The sequence below is a fragment of the Pezoporus wallicus genome, unplaced genomic scaffold, assembly GCF_028554395.1.
Source record: "Pezoporus wallicus isolate ANWC-B61680 ecotype Strahan unplaced genomic scaffold, APGP_CSIRO_Pwel_v1 contig_6464, whole genome shotgun sequence".
Classification (NCBI taxonomy): domain Eukaryota; kingdom Metazoa; phylum Chordata; class Aves; order Psittaciformes; family Psittacidae; genus Pezoporus; species Pezoporus wallicus.
Window position 1 is genome coordinate 4637192 of NW_026642130.1, and position 6962 is coordinate 4644153.

Below are 6962 nucleotides of genomic sequence, written 5' to 3' on the forward strand. Positions count from 1 at the left end.
ACACTGGGGAAAGATAGCTGGCACTGGCAGTTGGTAGCGTGTATTTGTTCACCATTCTTATATTTATAGCTTCTACCCAAAGATTCAGAAGGAAAATCCTCACCTCTCCCACACTGCCACAGCCCATGCAGTGAGGGTCTGCCGAGCTGATGTGATCCCAGATTTCTGGGCTTACGAGTGAACCTGGAACTTTTGTACAAATAGTAATCTGAGGGGAAGCAAGAAGAAAAGTGGCTTTCATCTTTTATACTCATCAGGTGTGGGACTGCTTCCAAATCAACAAGTACACGTTATTCCCCGCCTTCAGATTTGTCTTGCTTTTTGAGTTATTACCATGGAATAACCAACTGAGACCCATAGATTTTAACAAACCAGTACAAAAAACAATGCAGTCTTTGAAATAGCTTTCAAATCTATCTATGGGTTGAACACTAGGAGTTTCTTGCCTTTGAAAATCCTTAAGCAAAGACGCCTTTTCCTCTGATGAATGACATTTTATTGAAGTGCATGCTTGTGTATTTTTGCATGTGCTGGAATATATGAGTAAAAGTACAGATAACTATTATACAAATTCTTCAATTAAGACATTAAAACAGTAGCCTTAGTGTTGTATATCTGAACATGGAAAATATTTCAGCATTTGGCCAATGTGTACCATTCAAGCACATATTTGTCACCCAAAATCATTCCTTATTTTGCACTCTTACTTCCTTTATGTTATTTCAGGCAATCATAATTCCATAGGTGTTTATTTTTTTGTTTCAGTGGTGGAAGAAAGAACAGAATCAGAACATATTGATGGTCCAAATCCTGATGTCTTTACTTAGATCATACTCAGATAAAACTACTCAAGACTTCTACCTGCAGAAAGACCACAAGAATTAGCCCTACAAATGCTTTCCTCATTTCCAAGAGGTAAATACATATCTTTGTTCTTTTATCTTTTTGTTGCCAGGGTGACAGTTTTAAAGTACAACCGGAAGGCCTTAGGGTTTCACTTTAAGATAACCACACACTCAGTTTTTAGATTCATTATTTTATTTTTAGTTTATTCATAACAATGTGCTTCTGAAAAATGCCTATTGTCAGCTCCAGGTGTGTTTGCCAACATTAAAGAGTATAATCACAATAAAAGAAAAGCCAGGAGCTATTCCACCTCCCACATGCCAAAATTAACAAACCATAGTAAAAATTAAAATCAACAAAACTTTACTTCCCTCTTTCCTTTCTACTCTCTATCTTCTACTCTCTCCTTCTCACAAACTCTCAGGCTTTCATTCTAAAAGCCTGGATAAATGTATAACTTACAGCATGGATGTTCAGTTGATTCCACAAAATCATAATTGTGGCCCTGTTTTCATTACTATTTGCTCTCCATTGACAGTATGTCTTAGGCAGATCCCCTTTCTTATACTCTGATAAATACTACAGCATGAGTCCCATATGGTCATCTGACAGAGGAAAACCATGGATTTTGGAAACATGGAAATCTCTGCAATTATCTCTATAGCTTACAGTACCTCTTGGATTTTCACTCCTCTCTAATTCAGAGATGAGGGTTTTCCAGTAATAAAATAATACCCAAATGTTCAGATTTTCCAGTGAAGATGTTTCATCACAATTCTTAGAAGTTAATTACATGTCACACTTGTCTTTTATGCTCCATTTTATCTGACTTGTGTAGCCTTCACTCCCAGTCATTGTTTATTGTAATATTTTGCTGGTTACACTGATGATTTATCTGCTCTCAGATTTCACTTCTCCATGTGGGCATTACTTGACTGTTATTAAATGATCCATAATCTTGTCCTTTACAGTACATTGCACTATGATGGGTCCTGATCCTTTAACTATTCTCCTGATCTGATCCTTAAACAATCCTCATGGCTCTTTCTTGAAATTTCTGCATATTTTTCTACTTCCCTATGGAAGGCTGAAGACCAGACCCAGGAACAAAAGTCCAAGACAACCCACAATATTTCTATTATGGCATGTACCACAGTAAGTACCCTTTCTAGTTTTGCTCACAATTTTCTTATTTAAAATCAAGCTCTGCATTTCTTTGTGTTGCATCATGGTTAGCTTATGTACAGATGACTCTCTATGATTTCCAGATCTTCTCTGGAAACAGTGCCTACTAAGCCAGATCAATCCATGTTGTATGATGTTTGTGTTCCTCAGACAGGGTTTGATGAGTTTAAATCCCAAATACAGTGGGTTTTAGACAACTATCATCCATTTTCAGACTGATCTGCTTGTTTTTCATGCCTGCTTTGTACTGCCCTCACATAGATTTGTTAAAAACCTCAATTTTTAACCGAAATTTCCTTAGATCCTTAACTATATTCTCAGACATGCATAAGCCCATGACCTGTTGCTGGCTGGATGTCAGTGAAAACTCAGTTATGTACACAGACCTCTAAACTTTGCCTGAATAACTCAGGGAAGCTTTAAAAGTTGGTTTTATTTAAATAATGGGGTAATCATTCACCTTTTCCTTTGCAGAAAATAATGTCCTAGCTTTCACTTCAAGTCCCATCATTTGATAGTGTGAGTAGATGAGCTGTGTGGAAGGTGAGTTGGGATAGTGAGTTGAACTGTCATGGGTGAATCTGGGGTAGTCACATAATTATTGCATTTGCTTTAATATCCTAAAACAAGGCTACAGACTCATAACATACCTAAAGGTTTCAATTTGTCTTCCTCTTTTCTGCAGAGAGCTGCTGTAAAGCTGTTGGATGTGGGCAGAGAAATGTTCAAAAGCCAATGAATGTGCAAAAGCATCAGAGTCCTGTGACTATCTCTAAATGGCAGAGGAAACTGAAAAAGCCCATGTTGTAACCTATACTGGGCTGCACAGTGTTCTTGTTCTGTGGAAGCAATACTACTTCAGCATTGTTGGACTAAACTCACAGCAGAATCCACACACTGACAGAAACGACCAGACTTACAATGTCATGTCAGTGAAAGTGGGAAGGCAACTGAAGTGTCCACAGCTTTCTTCTCTCATCTAAGCAGCTGGTTCAAGTGTATTTACCTGAAGTATGGCCGTGTGTGGTACAAGGTAGTTTGGCCTAGGCAGTGTTAGGATATGTGGATTCAGTGCATTTTCTCAGTAGCCTATTATTACTGGACCTCCCATAGAGCTCAGATGCTAACACCAGCTGCTCTAGACCCAAAGGAAGAGCAGCCCAGCCCTCATTTGGATTCCCCTCCACTCTGTTGGGCTGAAGCATGAAGGTATGAACAAAATTCAGTAAAGCTGGACAAATCCCATGGGGTCCTAAAAATGTCTTTATCTGAGAAGGCCAAGAGCTTTGCCATCTTCCACTGGCATTCAGCCACATGTGGTGAGCCAAGACAGGTGGTCTGCTGGGTTGGAAGACGCACTAAGACAGTCTGGTCTGCTGGACACATTGGCATGAGCAATTCACTGAATGGTACTCTTCTCCTTGCACATGAACAAGCCCAGGGCAATACAATGGGGCACTGTGCTGCTAAAGAAGTTGTTCTTCAGGTGAGACATTACACTCATAAAACTCAGCGGAGGTCCTGACCACTTTGTGGGCATTAAAGATCCCATGACTTCTAGCAATGATTTTGGTGTCCTGGCCACGCTCCAATTTGGAATGCTTTGTCTTGAACTCTCTATACAGCTTCTATTCAGAAATGTTGTCTTCACAAAGTCTACATTTTGACGAGCTCATGTTAAGCTGCCATTTCAAAGTTGATGCCAAAACGGACAAAGAATTTAAAAACAATTAGTGATGACTACTGGTAATTACCTACATGTGGTTGGTGTATCAGACTCAGAGAAGTACCTCAGAATGAATAATGTCTTGAAAATATAGGGCTTTACTAGGTCTCTGGCTGTGGTTTGAAACACTCAGAACTGTATGTATGGCATCACATGTTTTTACTGTCAGAACAAGAAGTCCTGTTGTGGTGCTTAAGATCTTGAATTCTGGTTGTGCACTGACTAAGTTACCAATAATACTTACATGGTTATGAGCTCCCTCTGGAAAAGTCCATCCAACAGATTTGAACGTGGTACTTGAAACGGCTTCCTTTGACAAATGGAGGTTTGAATCATGTTCATCATAGGAGATGCCCACCACACTTCACCTTGTGGAAGTGAAGGTCAGACACTAGGAAAACCAGGCCTGCTATGTCTGCTGGAGGTAATTTAAATACAACACATCAAGATCATATTTGCTTTAAGCTTTTCATTTTCACAGTCTTATGCAGTGAGAGCGGCTTATGAAGTCTCCCATTTAAAGCCAGATTTGTGATTTATAGTGATTTATAACAACGCTAAAACCTCCCACAAAAGACAAATTAATACTCAGATGCTTTTTCAGCACCTCCTTTGAGAAAAAGAGTTTTGAGCCAGTGCCAAGGAGTGGAGGCAAATATTTCTACTGAAACACAAATGGGTGGCAAATTCTAGAATAATATTTTGGCATGACATATACACTACATTTCTTTTCACATCTTTTCTCTTTCAAGTGTCTGAACATTTCAATTTTACAAATTAAACTTTCCCTAATAAAATGAGTTGGTCAAGAGGAAAAGAAAGAATTTAAGTTAAGGATAAATCTCCTTAAATGTTTTTTGCACATTTGTGTTTAAAGCTCACTGCCTGACCTGTGTCTCAGTTTGTAGTAGTTCCAAAATACAGAGTACTTTTTTTGGCTATATGCTTATATTGTATGTATTATATTACCATTATAATTCCAGCTAAATCCTACAATTAGAACTATGGAGAGACCCAGAACCTAAACATGAAGGATGCTGAACTTCAGTGAGGGAAATTACAGCACGATTTGATGCAAGAGGTGTTGGATACTGAATGGAACAAATCAGTGAAGCAGACGGAGGAGAGTATGTCCAAAGATCAATTAATGCATACCTGTGTGTTATGAGCACTGCTAAAAGGCAGTGCATTAAGATTAAACTGGGACTCTAACAGATACAAAAGAAAGCGCCAAAAACATATGAAGGACAAAGCAAGACTGATGGATTCATTCTGTAGAAGACCAGTGAGTCAAATACTCCGGTTGGAATTTAAAAAAAGTAGGATTATTTGATGACCAGTTAGAGGAGCAAGGTAATCAAATTTCATACTTCAAGGTATAAGCTGGTAACCACAGGGGTCCGTAAGTAAGTTTTTCCTTCTCTGGAACATTGCAAAATTGGATGACAGGGTATTTACAAGGGCTGTTCTTTCTCTCCCTCTCTCCTAATCTGGCTGTGATTGAAACACTGGGTGTGTGCCAGTCTCAGACCTAGACACAAGCTGATGCTCAAATGATCAACTACATCAAATTTTATTTTCTGTCAAATGGTATGAAAAACAAAACACAAGAAGAGATGAACCTGGTCAAAATAAGAGCCCAGTTCTGTCTTCCTTATTCTGGAGGGTTTCCTAGTGTCTTGGGTGGGAATTCTACCCCAGCGTGTATCGCAAGATTGATTTTTACTGGTGACAGATGAGATTTTCTGTATTTGGAACCAGCCTGCCAGGTGTTTTTGGAAACAGTGAAAGCCAGACTGAGTATCTAATTTTTTTTTTTCTTATAAATTACAAGATAAAATTGCTCAGAAGAAATAGCCCAGAAACCTTAAGAAACCAAATACTTCCCATAGGTACCCTACCCAATATTTCCCATTCATAAACAGTGACTCTAATAATCAAATGGCATTAATTCAGGGGGAAAAAAAAAAAAAAAGACTATTGGTGAGTTGGCAGCACTTACATAATAAATAAAATACTGAATGCCCCAGCGTTTCAGAACGGTTTCCAATTGTCTCTTGTGGACAAAGGTTTCCATAAGATGCCACTTTTCCCCTTCTTTCACTTCTTTCCATCCTGGCTTATTTTTGGTGCTTCCACTCTGCTTGTAAGCCAGGCACAAAGGCAGCAGTCTATATGACCATATGCATATGGCTCCATCTGAGTTAATTGTCTAGACAGAGAATACAACAGCTACTTCTCGAGCATCGTTGACTTAAAGTAAATGTTTATAAAGTAGCTAAGATTAACTGTGCTGTAGCAAGTGTTTATTTCTCTCTCTTAATTGTAGAAAGCTCTAAGACACAAGTGTCTGCATTGTAGATGTCAAGAGCTTGGCAAGATGAGTCCCATTCACAGTTCTGCCACAACTTATATTTGTCATTAATGATTACAGCATTGAAGATACCTCACAACTGTTATGCTATTTTCTATCCAGAGTTTTATTCCAGCCAGGTGGGGATGTGTCTGGGTCCCGTGGCTTCACAGTATCACAGTATGCTAGAGATTGGAAGGGACCTCGAAAGATCATCTAGTCCAATCCCCCTGCCGGAGCAGGAACACCTAGATAATGTTACACAGGAATGTGTCCAGGCAGGTTTTGAATGTCTCCAGGGAAGGAGACTCCACAACCTCCCTGGGCAGCCTGTTCCAGTGTTCCGTCACCCTCACTGAGAAGAAGTTTCTTCTCAAGTTTGAGTGGAACCTCTTGTGTTCCAGTTTGTATCCATTACCCCTTGTCCTATCATTGTTTGCCACTGAGTAGAGCCTGGCTCCATCCTCGTGACACTCACCCTTTATATATATATATATACACTAATAAGGTCACCCCTCAGTCTCCTCTTCTCCAGACTATAGAGACCCAGCTCCCTCAGTCTCTCCTCATAAGGCAGATGCTCCACTCCCTCAATCATCTTAGTTGCCCTGCGCTGGACTCTCTCCAGCAGCTCCCTGTCCTTCTTGAACTGAGGGGCCCAGAACTGGACACAATACTCCAGATGCGGTCTCACCAGGGCAGAGTAGAGGGGAAGGAGGACCTCTCTCGACCTACTAACCACCTCCCTTCTAATACACCCCAGGATGCCATTGGCCTTCTTGGCCACAAGGGCACAGTGTTGGCTCATGGTCATCCTGTCGTCCACTAGGACCCCCAGGTCCCTCTCCCCTA

At 40.1% G+C, this 6962-nt stretch overlaps 1 long non-coding RNA gene across 1 annotated transcript; it reads left to right on the forward strand.

The window, feature by feature from the left end:
- Positions 1-780: 780 nt before the first annotated feature.
- LOC130609015 (uncharacterized) lies at positions 781-3693 on the forward strand. The gene is made up of 3 exons (XR_008974697.1): positions 781-915; positions 1818-2001; positions 2717-3693. It is a non-coding gene; the product is annotated as an uncharacterized LOC130609015 (long non-coding RNA).
- The last annotated feature ends 3269 nt before the right edge of the window (positions 3694-6962 follow it).